At 41.5% G+C, this 20,882-nt stretch overlaps 1 protein-coding gene across 7 annotated transcripts in view; it reads left to right on the forward strand.

The window, feature by feature from the left end:
- mef2cb (myocyte enhancer factor 2cb) overlaps positions 1-20,882 on the forward strand; it is a 144,802-nt gene that overhangs the window by 79,386 nt on the left and 44,534 nt on the right. For 5 of the 7 annotated variants that reach the window (XM_088376071.1, XM_088376069.1, XM_088376070.1 and 2 more), the window contains exon 4: positions 13,512-13,617. The gene's annotated coding sequence lies outside the window, so the exon portion shown is untranslated. Of the gene's footprint in view, positions 1-8,344; positions 8,587-13,511; positions 13,618-15,846; positions 16,404-20,882 lie in introns of those variants that run through there. The other 2 variants (XM_088376066.1, XM_088376064.1) reach the window with 2 other exon arrangements.

Consider the following 20,882-nt stretch of genomic DNA (forward strand, 5'->3'; position numbering starts at 1 on the left):
ACATGTTTTTCCATGCAAACGCGACATTTCCTTCTCCTTCAATTCAATTAAATGGGAATATCATTAAAGGCAACAAATTTACAGTTTAATTTGTGTCTACTATTTAAGCCGCTCCAGAGCCACAGAAACCCCTTCCTCTCTAAGTGGATTAATTAATTTGAATCAATAAAGTCCAGTTGCAGCCTCCCCCTCCCCTCTGCAAATAAATAACACCACACAAAGCACTATCAGCTACAGTGAAGGCCCAGGCTTTTGCTTTTCTGGCTATAAAGCAATGTTTTGCTGAGGCAGTTACTAGTCGTCAGTGATTCGGCACGGCCTTCTGCTCTTTCAGCGTTTGTGCTTTTGTGTTGGTTTGTGGAATTTAAGTTTCGCTTCTATATTCCCGTAGAGGTGAAATGTTTGGGAAGTGTCGTTGTGTTGTTAGTGTGATTAAAATGTTTGTGGTTAAACTCACTGGACTGGAGTATCTACGTGGAAACAAGAAGGGACCGTGGTGTTGGTAAATAAAATAACTTATATGTTTACAGACATGACGCCCACTATTGTCAAAGACGCTACATCTTAACCACTGTTTATTGGGAAATGACTCGTCCTACTTATTCCGAATGTATTTTAAGTGCTTACATCGTACTCAAGAGTGTCGATGTTTTCAACGGAAAATAAAATGTGCGTTTTGCACTGGCAACGCTAGAGGGTGGGCCATTGGGGGCACTGACCTCCCCAGACCGATGCCTTGCTGCTAACATTGCTATGCTAGCAATCTTATCGCAAAATGCTTTTAGGTAACTGTGATCATCAAACAACAAACACAAGAAAAACGTACAAAATATACAACTGGAGTGTTTATGTTTTTTACCGTAGGTGGATAACATCCAACTGCCGCAAGCAGACAGCTTTGTATGCTTACAAAATTCGGCCAGCCTGAAAAATTCTGATGTCTTTTTCTTGAACCTGGAAAACATGAGCTGAATTTCAAGTTCATCTTAAGAAAATATGGATTAAAGACACAGTCAGTGCTTGACAGGCTTTGTGTTGAACAGCATGCAAGCGAGTTGCCGCGTGAGTCACTAAGACTGCGTTGGAATGCAAAATTCATGTTCAGAACAATGCTCAGCCTCCACATGTCAATGCTAAACATTGCTTTTGCTGTTTTACTGTCATTTTACATTATTGGAAAAGCATAAAAGTGTCTCGCGCCGTCTTAACACATGGAACAGCTCCGGTGGATTACGTCCCGTTTCTGTTTGCACCCTTAAACTTGTAAAGCAGATCAGTCATGGTCCGTTTCATTCCAACTTTCAATTAAGGATTTACTACAGCTGTCTTTAAGCATAAAGATTATTTGAGGTGATTTGTGTCGACTTTCCCGCGTGGTTTTTTTTTTGAAGAGGAAAACCTAGTTTAGTTTCGATTCCCTTCAGAAAGTGATTCTAAAAATGGCATTGACAGATGACTTCATTCACAGCCAGCAATTTGAACAAATCATTCAGCGGCGATTTTGTTACGTCGTGATCTTACATCAATCTTGACATATACAGTATGTCGAACACGTTGCTTTACACCACTGCTGTCAGACTTCTGACAACAAGTCCACGACTCTTTCTTTCCTTCTCACTTCTTTCTGCAGCCATGGTGAGGAATCTAATGCTGAGGTGTTGCATTTCGGTTTGTTTAAGCATCTGTCAGAAGTCCACTTGGGAAAATCGTTGAACACGGCAAGCTTTTAGCAACGTTGTAACATGGTAACATTGGCACGGCGAGCGACGCGGCCGAACCCGAATGACCTGTCGTGCAGGGGGCGGGGCTCTGGGACTGCTTTGTGGATTGGTGGCAAACCATAAAAATTTGAATATACAGATGGAACAGCCAATGGACAGTCATTTAAATCACAGATTATATTTTACTATTCCAAAATCACACCTGTCACTGTAATGAGAAAAAATACCGCGAGGAGACTCGGTTAAGACTTCCACGTGCAGATGGTTGTCAAAGAGTTGCTGTTTGTTTTTTGATGCGTGGAACAGACATTTACATTATTAAATCGTCACATCTGTGTTGTAAAGCTGCAGCCAAACATGTTCCATGCGCTTTGATCAAAGTCGCAAGAAAGTGGAGAAAAAAATATGAGTGGGTGCCCTCTATGCTTACAAGGATATTCTCAAAGAGTAAAAGAAAAAAAATGATTAGAAGGCCTCCCTTCAGTTATGTAAAAGCTAAAGAAATTTATTTTTGGGCTGCCAAGATGATGTTCCTATTATCCAACCCAAAACATGATCATATTAACATGAATATTATTATTTATATATATTGTAATAAAAAAAGAGTTGGCGAAAAATATGATTTATTTTATTTTAACTTATTTCTTTTAAATTTTACTAATTTATTTGAGAAGGGTTTAGTATTGATCGACCTCCCAGTTACGTGTTGTAAAATGTTTCGGGCTTGCTCTCATCTCATTACTTCTCCTGCTTAGTAAAGTTTGGACTCATGTATTTCTTTAATTCAGGGTATGGCGTAATTAATACAATATACAGAAGATGTATTCGGGACGTATCACAGCAAGAATGTTCCCCATTCATTGCAGTTCCAAAAATAAAGTGAAAATGAAAAAGTGAAAGAGCTGAAGAACCCAATTATACCTTTTTTGTGCTTTTTAGTACGACGAGAGTGTCGGTCAGTGGGACACTTCAACCTAAAACGATGTAATGGGTGACGACTCTTCACATCCATCTCCCCAGAACAGCACCAAAAAAAAATCCTTAAATGTAATTTTGTTCTGTTCCAACTTTTTCATAATGTTGACATAATCATAGCTTCATATTGACTACACAATGATCCCTTCAAACAATTCAAACGTAATCCTCAAGCAGCGCCAAGACACACGGATGGTCCGGGGACATGCATCCATCTGTCAGTCTTTGCTCACGCTTTGCCGCTTCCTTCCTCCGACAAATTTGACAGCTCCACGCCTCGGCTAGATTAGAAAATTATACAAACGTTAGGGTGGAAAGGTGTAATTGAAGATGGCAAAAGGGCTGATTGGGAGACATTTAAATGATTATTCTTATGCGTTCAACACGGAGGGCGTGTGGCAGAGGCCGCACAGAGACTCACTTTGAAATGATTATAGCAGCTGACAGGTGGTTGACAAGTCCCACTTTCCTAGCTCCAATTTTTTTCCTCGATGCATAATAGTTTTGTGTACGTTATCTTCGAGTGCGCTTGTTGCACAACAATTAGGTTTTGTCAAGATTTAGCTGAAAAAAAAGATTTTCAGCTTACAAGATTCAAGCCAGTTCAATTTAATATAAATCAGGGAAACACAAAAGTTATTTATACTCATTTTAAAACAATTCTATTCATAAACAGTAAGCTTAGGCTTCCTTCTACTCCCTTTTGAATTTACTATAAAGGGAAAATTATAATGCAATATAATTTTTTCTTTTTTTATGTTCTATTGTCCTATGGAGTTATCATTTTCTGTATTTTTTACGTTTTTCTTGTATTTCTTTTAATGTTCGAAATAAACAAACAAGTTGAATCTCTTGTGGGACTAAATAAAATTATAAAAGCTTTATCGAGTGTAGAGTCATAACATACTGAGCTCTAAATGTACTATACATAGCTCAATTCTTACCTTGTATCATGATCAACAATATTAGCAAGTCTTTCTTGGCTTGTGTGTCTTGTGAAATTCTGTAGTTATAATAATCTTATTGCTAAGAACAAGCCAAACAAATACAAATCAAAACAAAACCTCTTACTTGGCACAATTTGCAAAAAGTGGAAAGGGAAAAAATAGCTGTGTGCTTTTGTCCACAGTCTGTGTGGCTAAGTGGTGGGCCAAGTAATATCCCAGCAGCCACATTAACAGAAAGCACTGACATCACTTGCATTACAGCCCGCCTGCCATGACAGTATCTAATGGAAGAAACAAGACACCTTTAATGAGGACACTAATTTAAGCAATATCACACTGGGCGCTTAAATATGAATCAGATGAAGCTGTGACAGTACCGAGAAGCCATAACAAAGCACAGGCATGTCTCCTCTAATTGTATTAAACTCTGTGTATTTTTTTCCATCTTCACCCCCAAGCATCCAGAAAGGACCAAAAAATACATCAAAATATTACAATTTTTTTTGTCAGCGCATGACTTTGGCAAGTGTACACGACGTACGCTGCAATGAAACCCATATCACTTTTTCCCCTGACGTCGTCAAAAGTTTCTATCTATGTGGTCCAAGTCAGAGTTGTGTTCTGTCATGTTAAACACAGTTGACAGAGAAGCAAGGCAACACCCTAAACCTCTGGTCGGAGACTTTGTTTGCCCTCGGCACCGACGCACTGTACGCCCTTCATTTTGGTTTCGAAACTGCCGACGGTGACTGATTTGCTGTATGCCACTCATATGTTGCCAGTGTTCAAGTCATACGAAGTCAAAAAGTGCAACAAAACATGCTGAGGCATTTTGAGAGCCATAAGCTGGAAAACAATTAAATGGCAACTTCAACCAATACTTTTAAGGGATGAAAAATAAATCCATTTATCAAAGCACGTTCAATAATAATTGTACTGTTTATCTGTGCAGCAAATGACCATGTCTGATGAAAATGCTAGTTCGGCATTGCAAATAAGAATGCCATACCTGGATAAAGAAATGTTAGATAAATACAATCAATACATTTCAATTTTAGGTAGAAAAGTTGTCATCCCAGTGTTGGAAAAGGAAAGATGTTTTGTGTCAAAGAGAACATGGACTGAGAGCATAGAGTGCAAAGGAAAGTGTTCTGGGTTACCATGGCCACTGTAAATGTGTTTTTTTTTTTTCGTACTTAAGCTACAGAAGATAAATGGACAGACATGGAATAATACAGGAACCCAAGCTCAAAATGTCACTTGATTTTGGTTATTGAATGTATAGACTTTGTTTCTTGGATGACATTTCACATTTCTTACCCGTGCAGCTCAAATATGAAAATTTCCAAAATGTGGACCTGTTTCATTGACCAAGTGCCTTATAAAAAAAATAAAATAATTGGCATTATTAGAATTTTGACTTTTAAACTATCAAGCCCGGAGTCAGCCTACGTTAATGCAATACATGTCTGTAACCAGCAGAGGTGCTGTTGACTAATTGTGTATTGTTAATCTGCTCAACATGACACCCGTATCGAATCAAAAGTTAAGGACATTCAGAGAGAGTCTCTCATCCAAATAAAAAAAATAACGCATCGATAGTTATTTGTACCAATTTTGTCAAATGACCTCAGTCCAGAGCAATATGCCAGAATCAATCATACGTTCCGATACACAATTATAGATTTACATCTCCGCAGCACTGCACCATATAACACTCAGATTTAACAGTTATTGAATTAAAATCAAAGCACAGCAGGTTTTCCCTCACACTCGCCAAACAGTAGTGTCCTTTGAGGAAAAAAAATGTCAGAGTGCACTTAGAGAAGGAACAGTGTGGGATCAAGAGTTAGCCATGGCACCAGTCATAATCCACCCTTCAAAAGAGCCAGATGGAGAGGCTAAGGTTTCAGTCCAAATATTGTTTTTGGATTGAGGAGCACACTGGCCCTCGCGCTCTCTCCGTCCCGCGTATCGCTCTCACCCAAACTTACAGTATTCTTTAGTAGTCTCCTGTTCTGGCTAAGACTTTACCCGTTGTGGTTTATCAGGTCCTGCCTCCTAAAGCCCTCAAGGCTCATCAGGACCTTGTCGGGTCAGCCCTCGTTAATCTGCCCCCGGTTTGGGTCAGGTTAAGACCTGGCTCGGTGTTTATCAACCGTATCAGATCTGGAGCGTTGACTTAAGGTCAGCACTTGAGATCCATCATTTTCATCATGAATCACTCTCAATGTTTTCCCGGAGTGTGATTCACCGTGAAAACGTCGCTTAGAGTTGCCTGAGCGAGGGGGTCCTAAATCAGCAGTCTTACCCTGAGACGCTCGATAAACATACAGTTCCAGAGTTTGTGTCTGGACTGGCGGGCCTGTGGGGCAGAAAGGTATGCGCTTCGCGGGATTGTGCCTCGCCTCATTCTCCAATTTTTGAACACACACAGAGCGACCTTGTGTGGAGCAGAGGGCTGAAGTCAGCGCGCCCTTTGGACTGCAATGCTGGCAAAAGAGGAAAGCACGCAAATTTCCACACAAATATTCACTTGAAGGCCTCAATCTTTTTTTCTCGTCGGAGGCAAACGTACTGAAGGATTGCACGGATGATTGTTGTACTAAACAACAATTCCACTCTGATATTTACTCCATAAACATTTGAGTTGTGCATGTAATTATTTTAATGTTAGTCTAAATCTGGGGTGAAGACTACCTTCATTTTAAATGTCTCAAAAGTATATGACATAATTACTTGCATTATACCAAAGTCCACCCTGTCCATTTCTTCACCTTAACTTCATGTGTTGCTTTTAACGCCTCCCGTTAGGAAAAATCATCCTCTCGTCTTGTGTTTCTAATAACTACAAAACAAAAAAATAAATCAACGTCTATGTGTGCCAAAGTTGGTGTGTATTAAAGCTAAAACAATGAAGGGGCTTTTACTGGTAGCGGCGCCTCGTAACGGTGACTTTGATCCTCGCTCGCTGTTGTCTTCTGGGCCCGTGGTGATTCAATTAAGTCTCACCAGCGTGCATCGTCTTACCGCACGCACCCCTTGCCCCACCCTCGCACATTACTGAATTCCTGTCCATGAGGTCAGCGTAAATATCGGAGCAGACTGACGCTGAATGTAAAGTAGCCTTAGTGTTGGAAATAACCAAAAACAAACGCTTGACTTAATTACCCGTGCTCAGAAACGTGTAAACAATACAACCAGATCAATGCAAAATCAATTTTACAGTCGGGGAGCACATATACTTATCATCGAGGGACACCGCCATTTTTTTTTTCCACTCCTCTCAAAGCAGAATTTGTTTAATTTTCTGGAAAATAAAAAAATCTATATTTTACTCCTTTGCATCATGGTTACGATTTAAGAGCAGAATTGTCATTTGCATGAGAATTTGGCAGCAGCCCTTTTAAGTTTGATTGAAATAAAAAAGATCCGCTGACACCCGCTCCGAGCTGCTCTCAAACCAAAACAGTCGTAGAGTAATATTGTGCTTGTTAAGCGTGTTGATAATTGCATTCAAGTGAATGAATCATTTAGCAGGAGAAATGACTTGGAGCAGCAAGTCAGCAATTTTGGAAAACTCATAACTTTTCTCTTGGATAGAGGTGTATGATTTTTATCAATTCCTGAGTCCTGCTGTGGGGGAAAAAAATGTCAGCAATACAAATGCATAATTAAATGAGCTCATAGTTACTCAATTATAGGCGGGTACCACTTTGCATGTTATTTGGACTCCAGATAAGATGCTATCGATGTTAGCTAATCTGTTGCCTCGGATAATTTATCATTGGCATATTTGGGTGATGCAGGTTCTGAAAGGAAAGCTTATTCATTCATGATTTTGGCAGCGTCGATAACTTGGGTCATTAGCGTGGAAAAGTGGTTATGTTTAAACCTTGCGAGGCAGCTGGAAAAATATATGATCTTGCAAATCAATTTTGCTACTTTGCAAAATGATAGCAATTTTGATGACTGCGCCAATTAGCGTCTTGCGTGCGTTCGAGTCATGGAAACTAAAAAAATATCCACAATGCCTTCAAGTGGGTGCCCCAAAAACTTCACGGTAACTTTTCAGGTTTTTTTTTTCACACAAAGTGAAATATTTCAGGCCCATATTTGTTTCAATTTTGACGATTATGGCAGAGAAACACATAAAGACAGAACTCCATAAATTTCCAATGGGGTTCGAGTCACTCTTATTCCACGGCTATTAAAGCAGGTATTGGTAGTTTTGGCTTTGTGGGCAGATACTAAATCTTGCTGGAAAATAAAATCATTGTCTCCAAAAACCTCGTCAGTAGCGGGAAGCATAAAGCGCTCAAAAATTTCCCGGTAGACATCAAATGACATTGCTGTCTGCTCGCTTCTCCAGTTTTCCTCCAGACCTTGAGTTCCAAATGAAAGACATATAGGACTTTCTTCCCAAAGTCACATGACCAAATGCAAAGAATGGTGTCTGATATAAGTTAGGCACATGTGAAGGTGAAAGGAGGGAGGGACATCTGTTTGTCACCCGGGCGACGCCCGCATTCTTGCGAGGTCAGAGATCCGGGCTACAGTATGCATGAGGTTTGTGCGTGGGGGTCAAGGCTGTCACTGATCCCCCCCAAAGGCTAAATTTACCCAATGTGTGATTGACAGGAGCAGGTGGATCGAGTCGGGACAGTGGTTGGGTGTCTGGAAAGACGTATACTTGATTTCAGTTCAGATGCGGAGAGACATCGGGGGCAAACGCACAACCCAAATTCGGGGTTTCTATTCAAAGCCAGCTGGTCTGGCTTTATCACATGCTGGGCATTTATTTTGGGCACTTTGTGGGCATTTGTAGTTTTTCCATTTGTCCTCTTTTGCCCTCAATTTTTTTTTATTTGAATTTGAATTTGTTTGAGCCTCAGCTGGTGCTGTAGGGTATCACTTCCTGGTGAAGCAAAGAAACGGCACGGGTAAGTCGTCTCCCAAATTCCTCCCAAATCAAATTGAGACCTCACAGTGGATCGAGGCTTCCGAAACAGATTTTTTTGTTATTCCATCCTCTTATTCGAAAATGTTTTGCTTGATTTGAATAGATGTCTTTGCTCGTTTTAGTAAATCGGGGCTTTGTCATCGACAAGATCGTTATTGTTTATTCAGCCATTTTTTTTCCTTGCATTGGAACAGCACAATGACACTAGAGACGCTCCGGCGACAAAGGCGTGGTCGCGTCCCAGCTGTTGCCAATCGTCTCTGTTGAACACTTTCGGAAAAGGTGACAAAAAGCACCTGGAAAAGTGTCTTAAACTTTTAACGTCTCTGGTTTTTATACCTCCGAAGCAAGACAAATGGTCGAAGGCGTGAAAGTGTAACTTAATATAGTGTTATTTCTCCCTTTCTAATTCTTCACAGTCAGTTTAGGTTAGTGCTACATTTAAGGGTAATTGCTTAGAACATCTCCGTACGCAGTCTGGTGAGAGAGAAACGGAGCTACGACATGCTGCTAGTTTGAAAAATGGAGAAGATTCACGCTTCAATAAGAATACACATCACGGGGTTTGGTGTGAGATGAAGTTTGCAGCCAAAGAAAATTATTTGAAGCAGCTTTTATTCTTGTCGAATTGTTTTGGGAGGCGAAATTAGAAACGTTCAGAATCACTCCGACTCAAACGAAAGGCCGTGTGGTTAAATACTTTGTTTAAAATATTACAACTATTTTGGGGGAAACGATTCCATCATTTCAGTTGAATTAATAGCAAAATTCTGAAAGTTTTGCCTCAGTCCTTCGGTAATCAGGAAGAGTTAACGTCGTCTCACATAGAGCTCGGAAACTTGGAGCCAGTTTACAGTAACTGTTCAGTCTTCCCGTATTAGCTTTTCTACCCTCTGAATTCCGTCGCTTTGATGGGCAGCCGAGTTGAGGAAACATCTTGTTTTCTCTCTCCGTCGGGAGGTTCCCGCGTTTAAGTATTTGCCGAAACTCACCTCCTCGTTTCTCTTCATTTCTGCTTCGTCATGTGACTCGGAAAGCGATTGTCTTGAGCTCCCGTCCATGGTCACGTCCATGAATTCAACCATTTTTTTCAATCTTCTCAAAGACATGCCTGTGAGTCTTGCGGATGTCAAGTGGAATGTTATTTAATCCGTATCTGCTGCTTGAGGTTCTGACTCGGGTTCGTGTAAATAAACGTGAAAGGTTTTGATACAGTATAGCCGTAATTTTCTGTTGTTGACAAGTATTTTGCTAAGGCCTCTGACAGAGCGCAGGCCTGTAGTTTAGTCGTTACTCCAAGTGTGTTGCCGGCGAAAGCACATTTCATTTTTAAACAAATTATCACTGAAGAGCTCTTTTTTTCCCCTCACATATGGAAGCAGTTACTTTTTTTGTGCATGGAAAGAAGTGAGCGCGTCTTTTTTTTCGGTCAAGCCGTAAGAGCCTATCGTATCATTGTTTTACCCTCGTATCTTTTTTGAATATTTTTAACATTTCCAACAGTCGTCCGACCTCCTGCGCAGAAACTCCCCTTCCGCCGACCCCCCTTGAGCTCCGTCGAGGCCAGAAAATATCAGTATGAGGCTCCGACGCCGCCATACAACGGCAAACGCGCCGGGGCGGCCTAAATCTACAAAACACGAGCGCTGGCGCGAGGCAGCTCTTTTGATCTGCAGCTAATCTCAGTTGCCTGCCTCCCCTCTGATCATGTCTGAATAAGAATGAGTTGGGGGGCCATCCTGGAGGCACAAAGAGCTTTAGACGCAGCCGCTCATCTGCTGAGATCCGGCGCGCGGTCGCGAAGGCTCGACTGGCGTGCGTCGGAGTCTCGTTAAGAAGCATCGTATTTTTTTTTTCTTCTTCTTCACAGTCAGATGCTATCAGCTGCTTGTAGAGCATGTGGAAGAAGTAGCGTCACTATGCTGAGTGATCTTTAATTGTCAAGGTCAACAGCTGCAGGAGTAGCTGCTGCAGGAGTAGCCGTTACTACGACTATCGTGAGTGGAAACACTCGGAACTGAGATTTGTGGCACCATTAAAATACCCCAGTTGTTAAAACCCATTAACCACGACGAATACGCGATATTGGATGAAGTATGCACAAAAAAATAGCTCGTCAAAAGAGGGCGCTAAGTAGCAGTGCACGGCAACGTCACCTTTGAAAAACGCGCAATTAAATTATAAAAATTAAATATGATGTAGAACTTCCCTGGACAACACCGAGCAATGTTTTGGAATATTTTGCTCCAAGTCTAGCAAGCTTTAAAAAGTGTCAAATCAGCAACTCCGAGTTGCCTGCCAGCCGGCCCAGTGGCGTCGTGGTGCAGCTCGGTCACGGGACCGTGGGGCTTTTCCTGTGATGTAACAGGAGCATCGGGAGGAACAAAGGCAGAGCTTGTTGTTCGGCTTGTGCCTCATCCATTATGCATAAAAGGTGTACAGTTAGAACACTGTTGGTTAAACACGGCACATGCAAAATGGCCTCCGCTGTCTCACGTTTGACACTGCTCTCAGTTAAGGAGTCGCGATGGTAACGGTTGTATCGGGATTCTGCAGGTGACGAAGTCCAAGGCAGCGTTCTGGTCTCTACAAAAATATATAAGATTGCATATCATATCCTTAAATTTTAGCAAAGCTATTTGCTTGAAGTTTTGGTCTTAAAATTCAGATTGACTTTAAAATACCAACTGCAAAAATACAAAATAAATTAAATGGCAAGATAGAAGAATGTTTTCCTGTTCTTTCCCATCATTTGATTTTTTTTGTCATAAATGCGTAATTGTGAACACAGTGAAAAAAATACCCCTTGAAACTGATATTCTATTTTATGAACAATTTTTTTCTTCTGTAATATGAGGCTACATGACTTAATTAAGTGATTTTTGTCACCTTTGCTCTCCTAATTATGGTGCACACTGGTAAAATTCCCTCCATCTCTAATTACTTATGATATTGCCCTGACTTTCATTACAAATCTGATTAATAAGAGGAGCCAAATTATACTTAATAAAATACTTTGAATGACTAACACCAAGAACAAAGGTCAATCTGCTAGGTTATATGCCACTATGTAGAATGTGATGTAAAAACAAAGTTAATTATAACTGTGATGGTACAGTGTGTCAGACTTATACTCCAGTGCGATATATCTTTTTCTTCTTTATGGCTTGTGCGACTTATATTCCAGAGCGATGTATAGTCTGGAGAATTTGGTATTTAGCACTTAATGGAAGCTTCTTTACCCACTTCTGAATAAACCAAGTTCAGATCTGGCTAGAGTCGACATCAAACTTGCCCCAATTGGGAGTGAGCACAGACAGAATGATGGAAAGCTGTAAATACTTGATAAGCATCTTTCAGATGTATGTGACACATAACAACGACTGAGTGTTTTGTAATAGCCGGCTAATTCTCCGGAGCAGCGTTTGCCTGACAACATCTTCTCCAGTGAGTGGCAGCTTGTGTTTTCACGTGAGCCGGAGCCACAACAGATTGCGGCGAGCCTGTGCTGTGTGTTCCCGCATCGCCCTGGAAATGCGTTTGTGTTGATATCGTTTGCTTGGGACCAGACATTCCTCTCTTTCCACCTCTTTTACAGAAACACACATTTTATTTTTCGAGGCGAGCTTTTCTCTGTGCGTGTGACACATGCTGTGAAGTAGCTGCCAGGAGAGGCTTAACTAACAATCCGAGCGAGATCGCTATCTGTAAACCACACGTGTGCGTTTGGTCCACTCGTGTTGGCGCCTCCTCCCAAAACACTATACCTTTACGGTGAATGCCAAAATTCCACTTGCCCAAACGCCTTAGGTGTGTAAAAACAGCGTTGCAATCAACATCATTGTTTGGCTAAACAGTTAATTTGACTTTGAGACACACTTGCACACGCGGCAGCCTAAAATAATGAGCTTAGGATCACATTCATGCAGTCTGTGATCAAGAGCTCAGATATGTATTGAGTTGGACAGGAAGTGTTTCGGAAGGCAAACTTATACTGTAATTACTTTCCATTTAGGATAAATCGCTTTGGCTGAGAATGACAGAAATGGCGCAAAGTATATTTATTCAATCTACAGTGAAGTTGATTTGTTCGCACGCAACTATGCAGTACGCATATCTCAATCATATTATGCGCTCCATGAAGTAGTCCGAGTCTGTTTTTAATGTTTTCATTCAACAATGTTTTGACTTGACTAAGCACTCGGGCAGTCAAATATGCTACAGCTCTCGCTCATTGCACACTCCAAAATAAATAATACCACTGATTATTTTTCGGCATTTAAAAACAGATTTATCGGAAAGGTTTCCATGAAAGCGGTTTAGATAATGGATGGATGGATGATCTAATCGGTAAACGTCAAACTGTTGCCATCGTCAAACTTTAATCGTCTGCTCAGACAATTTTTGGACTTAAAACTGTCAAAACAACTTTATTTAAGTGTCTTTAATTTTTTTACATTCTTGTCAAAGGAGTATAAAAAAGGTCTTACTGTCTTGTCATATTAATTAAGACCGATATAACCTTTGACAAAAGCAGAGAAAAATGTTCAGAAAATTTATTTGGGGGTAAGTCTACTCCCATTTTGCATAAGCTCGAATCTGATTCTGAACACAGCCCTGTTCCAAGAGGGTGTGCATACTTTTGCAACCACATCATCTCATCCAGTTGGTCTCATTTTTGGGTTTTAAATGATTTATCTTCCTCTCTATCACTGTTGGCCTCAGACTCTCATCCACTTATGGATGTACAAAAACACGCACACAGAATATTTGAAAGTGTGTCGCACAGAAACAAAACAGTCACATTTACGTCAATGATGTTGTTCCTGCACACTTCTATGCAAACAATTACCATGTCAGTGACAGGTTCTCACTCCCCCTCCTCCGCCTCTGCCTCCTTTGCAGGTGCCAACCAAAGACGAACTCAAGCCTTGTGAACACTGAGAGGAGCTCTCAGATGAATGACTAAGAAAGCGACGAGACGGCGGTACATGAAGGAACATTGAACGTGGTATGTTGTAAGCACACACATCAATAAGTGACCGGATGGATAGCTGCTGCAAAGCAATCCATCGGGTCTTGCATTCGTGATTATACCGCTCAACACATTTTTACTTAAATCAGGGATGAAAGTAAAAAAGATTTTAATCAGTGTTAAAAATACATTTAAGCAAAAGGCCATCTCTGATTAAAAAGTGTGTTGACCAGTATCATCCGAAGTCCGGGGAGGGCAGAGGAAATGCTATTAAAGATTAAAAGGTCAGGTGATGTTGTGAAGGTGGCATCAGACACCAGCAAGGTTGCATTACAAAAAAACGTAATGGTCACCCGTCAAGCAGATTAGACGGCTTGATTTATTTATCAACTGATTTGATAGGCAGCAATCGGGTGAATGCAGCACAAAGCTTACGCTTCACCGGTGAACTTGAAAGGTGCTTGTCTTGGTGTCAACTTACGCAATGAGGGACATAGAGGGAGCTCTTAGTACATTTCGGTATTAGCATCATAGAGCAGGGGTATCCAAACTTTTCTCTCCAAAGGCGACATATAAAAAAAACGTTTTTTTTTAAATGGATAGCTACAATCCTTCAGTGTGGAAAGAAACACGTCAGCCACAAAGGTAAGTTTGATTGTTTTGCTCATTGTTGGATTTATTGCATCACTCGTGACCAAAGAACCTTTGAAAAGAAAGAGCTTAGGAATGATGACGTTTGCTTTTGTGAGGTATTAAAGGCTTTTTTTGGTCCGGTCGAGAGGTCGCGTAAATGCAGACTTTGATGTCAAGTACTGGCAGCCTTGATGTGCCTGTACCATTTTCGACCAATGATAGCTCCATAAGTGGGGGCTTTTTTTGGCTATTTACATTAGCTTTGTTGTGAGTTGATAGATGTAATACTAACTTGAATAATGTGGTGTTTTGTAACTCAAGCAATTTTTTTTTTTATTGAAGATGAGAAGTTGATTATTTTATTTTCAGGGTTATTGGGTGACCCATGGCCCGTATGCCACCATAATAGCTCTGCCCTTGCACTGAGCAGATAGAACCAAAACAAGTAACCATTTTAAAGTGACTTGAGTATCAGTCGTCGGAAAATGTTCAGAACTTGCTTTCAAGCCATGCTAAAAAGCATAGCACATATTCTTTAAAACAATCATTATGATAGGTTGCCATGGCAATAAGATGCCCTACTCCTTATATTAAAGCAGTCGCATTGATGTCATTTTTAAATCTCTTTATTTTCAAGTAAAACTTGTTTTCCTGATTTTGTACACATGGGTTGAGTACAAACCAAACAAGCGCTAAGGCTTGCAAAATCTTCCCATATAATGTTGAAATAATAGAGCAGGATTATTACAAGGCCTATCTGCGATTCATCTTTGCACATAAAGACATGGCGATGCCTGTCTGGCGTTTATCTGAAGTGGCAAACTTGCTGCTTTAATTGTTATCGTCACGGCAGTGGAGTGGATGTTTTGAAATCATTGGGTTGGATGGATAAGGGCTTGCTAATTCCCCATGCTTACTGTCTGCGTCAGGCCTTATCATCTGAAGATAGCGCCTTCTTCCACAATGATTGGCGCCATGCGGGAGGTGGAACTTTTTTGACGGGGACCACCGGAAAGGGGGGGGGGGGGGTGTTCAGAGATTCACATTGCACCAAATCTGCAGAAGGCACATAGTATACAGGCTTTACGAGGCCACAAGTCATTTTCTATGAAAAGTACTTTTTATTGACTACAAACATCTGTTTTTATCGATCCATGCGATCAACTCATCGTGAGACGCTCAATTAAATCTAACCACTTGTCACCATTGAGCTTTGTGTTTTACGAAACGGGTCCAGTGTGTCACTCGCGTCTAGAGAGGTAGTTTACGCCAGTACAGTACTTTGCAAACAGAAAGAAATATAAAGGGATGTTTTAATAAAACTTTTGCTTCAGGTTGCCTGAAAAAAACAAAAAAACTAAAAAAGTGCTCCACAAAATTGAAAAGTTCCTTAAATGAATTCCAATTTTAATTCAATGGCATAAAAATGATTCAATTACTTTTTTGAATCCACTTTTTGGCATATTAGTACATTACTGTTTATTTGTTTTGAGCGCTCAAGCTATTATTAGAGCAGTACTGACTATAACAAACCATTAGAGCAGACGTGCCTCTTTCATAAAAGTCCTGTTCCGGGCAAATGTGATCCCGCCCCCTTTTCTCAGTACTCAAAAAAAAAAAAAAAAAGAGAAGAAGCCACGCGTTAAGAGGAAATAGAAGAGAGCCTTTATGGAAAGACTCTGTCACGACTAGTGCGAAGGAGAAGAAAGAAACAAGACCATCAAGCAAGCCCACCCTAAAGCAAAGCAGACGCTCCACTATACACCGGCACCGATCCACCGGGCCTCGCGGTACCGACGGACACCCCTGCTGCATACGCGCCCCTGTCTGCGCACACGCTCACTGAGCGATTAGAGCGAGAGAGAGAGAGGGAGGGAGCAAGTGAAAGAGAGAGAGAGAGAGAAGGCGCTCTTAGTTCTCCGTGACATTGTCGAGACTCCCAGCGTGTACTGTAGATGACTTTTTCCCCTCCCAGCGGCGTCCTCTGTTAAGTTGCGCTCCTGGATTTTAAGTGCGCGCTCGATCGGCCCCCCCGAGTTCGTCCTCTTCAACCGAGCGGCTGTCTCGCGTCCTGTCAGTGCTGTGCCGTCCGGAGCCGGAGCCCGACCACCGGCGGACCTGATCGTCGCTGTTGGCAACCTTCTTCCACATTGACACTACCACACGGATGCGTTTTCTGGCTTCTTAAAGTAAGTACAAGCGAGCGCGCGTGCGTCGCTTTGGATAGTTGGGTGTCACTAAATTTATTTTTCCGTCGCTTTTTTTTCTCCATTACCCACTCTTGTGATGCGCGCACCTCTCAACAAAGTTACAGTTGAAGACGGTGTCAAGTCATTAAATCGTTATTTATGGTCTATTTGGAGAGTTAGGCTCATCGTGTCCACATGCAGGCGCACACATCAACGTTAAAGTCAACCAAATGGACTTTATTGGACTTAATAATAAATAAAGAATAAAGCTAACATAACTCATATCGGTAAGACATTTAATTCTTAACTTGACTTTATGTGGGAATAAACGGACCCTCTCTTGAAGGGCACTGAATCAAATTGTAATTAAATCTAAAAGTTGAAGTGGAATATTGACCAAAGACACTGGAAGCAAGCTTCTATCTAGTTGGACCTGTTTAAACATAGTGGTGCACTAATTTTTAATAAAAAAAATATATATACTGTAGTTTTTACAATTAAACTAACAGTCCTGATCAAATTTAAAAATATCATATTGCATGGATAAATATTAATAGAGAAGAGGTCAATTATACCAAAGTGATGACAATGATGGCCCTTTTAGGCTGTATAAAATGTATCATTTAAAAAAAAAAAAGAACTTGTATTCAGTTTCTTTTATTTGTAGTTTGGCGTCGTCTCATACAAATCTGAGTCTTAACAAAATTACCTTAATCGACCCACAAACTTTGAATGGCTGACACATTCGAAATTAATTTGTATATATGTTTTTTTCCAAATAACCACAGTTATATTTTAAAATTCCCGAAGCAGATGTTTAATTATAAAGCAGCCGTAGAACTTCCTTATTGCATTCACTCTCGCGGTTATTATGCACACACACTGGATTAAAACAGGAAAAACACCCTTTGTTCCAATGACCCTTTGTAGTTGATGAAAGCTGGAGTCAACAACATATTTTTTAAAACGCAACAATTAATTTTAAAGTATGAATTTATTTTTTTTCCTCCATCTCCAACAGCACATCAGCCTCTAAATTGGATTTAAAAAACGTAATTGATCCATTTCAATCTTTCTCAAAGTTTTTTTCCCTTTGTTTGTTTTACTTTAACAGTGAAAATAGTTTTAGTGTTAGCCAAATATTAGTTAGTCTCATTGCCCCCCCACCCCTTCTCCCGTGGCCACGGTCAATGAAGTTGTCCTGTCTGGCCTGTTGCTCTCTTGGGACTTGGCTTAATCCGCTCAGAGGAAGGTGAGTGCTCGCATGTGGACCCACGATTACACACTGAGGACTCTGTCAGCCAAGCACTGTAATCTGAAGGACCCCGTGCAAGCACACACGCACACACACACACATGCACAGACAAAAAGCATGCCCTGTCCCCTTAACGCTCAAACACCCCAACACTGTCTTGACTACTTCTTGTCCACCCTCTTTTCTCCCTGCGGCCAAATCATGTGGGATTTTGGGCACTGATTCACAAAACCAACAATGACAACACGCACTTGCCCCTCTCAGAGAGGGATTAGAGGGTCACGTGGCCCTGTGATTGGCCGGGGCATTGAGCCGATTGTCAGGGCACTTTGCTGTACACTTGGGGCTCAGTGAGGCTTTACTTAAAGGAAGAACTTTGTGTGTGTCCACGCGTGTGTGTGTAAGACTTGAGCATAGGTGATATTCATTTTTTCCTTAGCGGGCTAAATTAGTGATTCTTTAATTATTTTTTAAATGTCGCAGAAAATATGCTAAGGGTACCACGGGGGAAAAAAAAGCACATTTCACATTTGGCTCCTCATGGAAAAGCAGATCTATGAAAACATTTAGCTTCATAGAAACATCAGAGGCGCTCATGTTTAAGCAAATAATTCATCACCCCCCCTTTGCGTGGCTTTAAAGTACCCCCCCTTCTCAAAGTCCTCCGACGGTGCTTCAAATATTTTGGAAGGGCTTTTGCAGCGTTTGCTCAGTTAACCATCAGCAGAATGCTCATTTGCAAACTGCAGGTTAGCAAGATGTGGCGGGAGATATCAAAGTACAGTAATTGGACTTCATTCCCCTTTGGCTGAAAGGAGAAGGTGAGAGAGGAGTCAAGTGAATCAAATCATGAGGAACAGGTTGAGCGCCAATAAAATCACAAGCTCAAAATGATACAACAAAGTTCATTCTTAAGATAGTTTTGACCAACAACAATTTGCCACCGGCTGTTTTGAAGCAGATGAAAAGTTTCTGACTAACTAAAGGGCTTGTTATGTAGTTTGTTACACAAGGCCGGCCCGCTTTTTTTTTTTTTTTTTTTTTTTGCTTTTATACCCATAATGAAATTATTATTGGGACTAATGAAATCAGAGACTTGACCTCAGTTTTTCTTCAAACTGGCTGCACTGTCGTTTCAAACTTTATAACAGAAATAGCACTCTTGTGTCGTTTAGGGTGAATGCGTACATTTAAAAATGGTCCTTTTTTTTTTTTTTTTTTTTTACATAATGATGCCAAGTCTCTCTGTCGAGTAATTAGCGCTGGTGCTCAGCAGCGTTCTGTCTGTGTGTTTGTGGGGGGCGAGAGTGGGGGGGCTTGTTCACTAGGGTGTTAAAGATCACAGCGGAATATATCAGCCTTTGATGTTTAATTGTATTGTAAAACACACTTTAGAATATTTTCTCTCTAAAGTTGATTTTTGTTTGCGGCTGCTTTGTGTTTGCTGCCTTTGTGCGTTTGTTGTCTCTGTTTGCACATAGGAAATGTTTATGTCTTTGTCTTTGTTTTTTTTTATTTTTCGTCTCGAGATTTTTTGCTGGTGTGTATTGAAAATGATAAAGCCCCGTCGTCTCTATTCGCATCTGAAAAAGAAGTTGGAAAGGAAAATGAGAAAGATTGAGGTAGGGGAGGAAAAAAAAATCAAAACATACCTCGGTTAATCACACCACTCTGTTTTTGAACTAAAATGACGCCAGAGTGATGTCGTAGTGAACGCGGCGATCTGGTTGAACAGGACGTCCTGCCTCCTCCTTCCTGTTTCCTGTTTCCTGCCTGGCCTGTCGGTCACGATGGCGGCGGCGGCGGCAGCCTGCTGGGTGGTCCGCAGGCAGCCGCGGGCTGACCACACAATGGTATCGTCAGCAGTAGCCCACCTAAAGAGACACCCGAAACACCTCTCACCATGCTGGAGGCCGGCCGGCCGGTCGGCTCCTTGAAATATTTGGATAGGGAGAAAGAGAGAGGAGGGAGTTGTTGGACTGTGCATGATAAGACAAAGGAAACATTTACACGAGTTTGTACATTTCGCTCTAAATATTGAACAGGCTCGGTATTTTGATTTTTTTTTAAATGAGCGAACAAACTAGTGAAGAAACATCTTTCTAAGAAACATTTTGGTTATCTTGGACCACCACAGGTGTGTTTATCTGTTTAGATATGACATGCATGAATTGTGTGGAGCTCTAGTTTGTCCATGCGTGAAGCCATGATGATGTCACAAGGGGCCCACCTGTGGCAACGCTTTAACGCGGACTCGACTCGCCATCGAAATAGAAGAAAAGGCTGGAAAAGTGTTTCTGTGATTTATCTTTGTCACGCCTGCGACGTAGCGGAATCATCCGGTAGTCCGGCGAGACGCACAGAGGTGGCTCTGTGCGCGAGCACGCATCCATCCGAAGCGTCTCCTCTGCGCCACCGCTATCCAGTATTTTTAGACCATCTTGTGTTGACACATGAATCCAAGAGGGGAAAATATTTCGACTTTTGAGCCTTTTTGTTGCCACTGTCTCCCAAATATAAAAAAAAAAAAAAGCAATCTGTAAATCTCCTCCCGCTGCGACGGACAATATTACGGCGCTAATTCACGAACGTTTCAACTCTTTTGGCATTTCTGAGAATCGGCGCTCCCCGTCTCGAACAAGAGGCTTCAACTTGCCAAAGTCCACACTCGTGTTCCTTTCCGCCGTCATCTGGGCCGTTCCCAGACTGGAGGCCAGCTTGCTCGCTTGGCCCTCCAGAAAGTGAAACTTTACAGTACAGCAGCCTTGCTCTGGCTCGTGTACAGTAGCTCTGTGAAGCCTACCCCCCCCCCCTAAAAAAAAAAGTGCAGCTCATGATGTCATTAATTTCATTCATACTTTATGGATGCGTCGTCCGGTGGAGGGTTGGGGGGTGAATGGAGAGAAAGGAGAAGAGATGGTATTGCGGAAGAAGATTTTCAGTGGAGGAGCATGTATAATGAATGAGGGAGGCACTTTGTTTGAAACTCCAGCCCCGCGCCTTACTTCAAGCTGGCCAGAGTGGGGGCCCGCTCTCCCTCCCTCCCTCTCCCTCTCTCTCTCTCTTTTGAATGGCTTTGAGATGCTTTCACCTGGCGTTGCGCTTCCACTCGGTGGAAAAACAAATAGCCTTGTAGGAGAAGGCTGACAATGGAGAGAGGGTCGGGTGGAAAAAGGGTGAGGAGTGGGTGAGAGAGGAAAGAGGTGAGGCTTGTATAGCGCCCA

Source organism: Syngnathus floridae, chromosome 5 (assembly GCF_059516105.1).
Source record: "Syngnathus floridae isolate MCC-2025c chromosome 5, RoL_Sflo_1.0, whole genome shotgun sequence".
In the NCBI taxonomy this organism is placed as follows: domain Eukaryota; kingdom Metazoa; phylum Chordata; class Actinopteri; order Syngnathiformes; family Syngnathidae; genus Syngnathus; species Syngnathus floridae.